The 2,414-nt window shown below is 35.3% G+C and overlaps 1 non-coding gene across 1 annotated transcript; it reads right to left on the bottom strand.

Moving 5' to 3' along the window:
- Nucleotides 1-1,521: 1,521 nt before the first annotated feature.
- LOC127485011 (U6 spliceosomal RNA) lies at nucleotides 1,522-1,627 on the bottom strand. The gene has a single exon (XR_007912220.1). It is a non-coding gene; the product is annotated as a U6 spliceosomal RNA (small nuclear RNA).
- Between the last annotated feature and the right edge of the window lie 787 nt (nucleotides 1,628-2,414).

Raw genomic sequence — 2,414 nt, forward strand, 5'->3', positions numbered from 1 at the left:
CCTAATTCATAATAGACTTAAAAACTATTTTTGTCTTCTGGTTCAGTAAAAATATAACTGAAATTACTTTATCAAACAGGAACGTAAACTCAGAATTATGATCACATACAGTTAAGAAAATCAGCAAACAATTCTTCTTAAGTGCTGAAACTTAACTGAAAAGTGATCACTGTTAAATATGAGTGGGAAAAAGAGAGGGAAGAGATGTGCAATTCGGGACATGCTCAAGCTGACTTACCTCAAACGGTAGAGTTAGAAACATACCAGGGGATTCCAATTCAATCCCATCCAGGTGGCATGTACCAATGCCATCTCACTAGTCCCAGTGATCAATTTCTGTTCACAATTGATCATAATGAGAGGACTAAGAACCAAAGGGATCACATAAACAAGAATAGTGTCTGCAAATACTAGCTGATAGAATCAAAAAGGGAGAGAATGATCCAACATGGGAAGTGAGATACACAGCAGACCCATAGAATGGCAGATGTCCTAAACAGCACTCTGGCCTCAGAATCAGCCCTTAAGGCAAGCGGATCCAGCTGAAAAGCCCATGAGAGTATTTCAGGCATGGAAAGCCAAGACACTCTGGGGAAAAAAAAAAAAAAAAAAAAAAAAAAAAACCACCTAAATGAAAGATCTCCGCGAGTGAGATCCCAGTGGAAAGAAGGGGTCATCAAAGAAGGAGGTACCTTTCTCTGAAGGGAGGAGAGAACTTCCACTTTGACCATGGCCTTGTCTAAAAATTATCAGAGTCAGTGAACTCAAGAGGCTTCCATAGCCTTGGCAGCTCATGACAAGAACCTAGGGTGATTACTGATGCCATAAACAAGAGTGTCAATTTGTTAAGTCAACAACAGGAGTCACTGTGCACTTACTCCTCATGTAGGATCTCTGTCCTTAGTGTGCTGTACATTGAGATTTAATGCTATAACTAGTACTCAAACAGTATTTTTCACTTTATGTTTCTGTGTGGGAGCAAACTGTTGAAATCTTTACTTAATGTATGCTAAACTGATCTTCTGTATATAAAGAGAAACGAAAATGAATCTTGATGTGAATGGAAGGGGAGAGGGAGTAGGAAAGGGGAGGGTTGTGGGTTGGAGGGACGTTATGGGGGGGGGAGCCATTGTAATCCATAAGCTGTACTTTGGAAATTTATATTCATGAAATAAAAGTTTTTTAAAAAAGTTCAACATAAAAAAAAGAAAAAAAATTAAACCATGAAAAACTCTAGAAAAAAAAAAAGAAAATTAGCAAACAGACATACGCTGTAAAAGAGTTTTAAGCAAGTGAAAAAAAGTTGTAATTTATAATTCCTAACACAAAAGAATGGAAAGCCTAGATTCTTAAGCACACTGCTACCTTATAGGCTAGTCTAGAAATACTTGACACTAAACCACCCTCCTGAATTGAAAGTGCATTGTATTTTCCAATTATTCATAAGTAATAAACTCCATGTTTAACAGCCAACATAAAGATCGCAGAAAAATAAAGCTTTACCAAATCTTTTTTTTTTTTTTAAATATGAAATGCTTCTTGAATGTGCGTGTCATTCTTGCACAGGGGACATGCTAAGCTTCTCTTTGTCATACCAATTTTAGTATATGTGCTGCTGAAGCAACACCAAGCCATTTTTAATAAACATTATGGCAAAAGAATATTCAAAATAATCTTTTTTGTTTGCTCTGAATAAATTTAAAGCATAAAATCACAAGGCATAGTTCTGTTGTTAACTTTTTTGAAAAGAAAATGATTTTTTTGGCAACTACATTTGGTCATGTGTCACTGAGATGAGATATTTGAAAACGAAAAATAGGAAATGTTTGAAGATAGTTACCCAAATTCCACAGAGACCTCTGCAGATATAAAGTGGTAAGTTTGATTTGATAGGAAAGTTCTGAAGGAATAAAAGAGCAATTATTGCTTTGAATAACATATTTCTCGTGTCTGGATTTCATTCTGGCACCTTTCTTGTGGTCATAGATCTCTGGTATGGTTTGTGTGTGGGGTAAAGATGCTGAGTAAAATAAAAGAATCAGGCAGAGCTATTGCATGCAGAATTTATTCTAATTTAAAATTGTAGGATGCATCAGAATGAGGGAGCTATAAATCAATAAAGTCTTTAGAGCACTTTCCCCAAGCTCTATTTTAAATATACTTGTTTCACAGTAAGATGCATGGAAAATATGTTGAATGGATGAGGATTAGTTAATGTCAGAACCAAACTTCAAAGGAAGCTTTGTATCTTTATTTTGTATTCACAAATAGTTTTATACTTCCTCATCTTACTCTTACTGTTGACTTCTTTGAGCCTTAACTATTTTTATAAAGTCCCTAATAGGGGACCACTGGTTGAATCGGTTGCTTTTCAGTCACTCTCTAAGATTTACTACACACATTAATTAAAAAGT

Source organism: Oryctolagus cuniculus, chromosome X (assembly GCF_964237555.1).
Source record: "Oryctolagus cuniculus chromosome X, mOryCun1.1, whole genome shotgun sequence".
NCBI lineage: Eukaryota > Metazoa > Chordata > Mammalia > Lagomorpha > Leporidae > Oryctolagus > Oryctolagus cuniculus.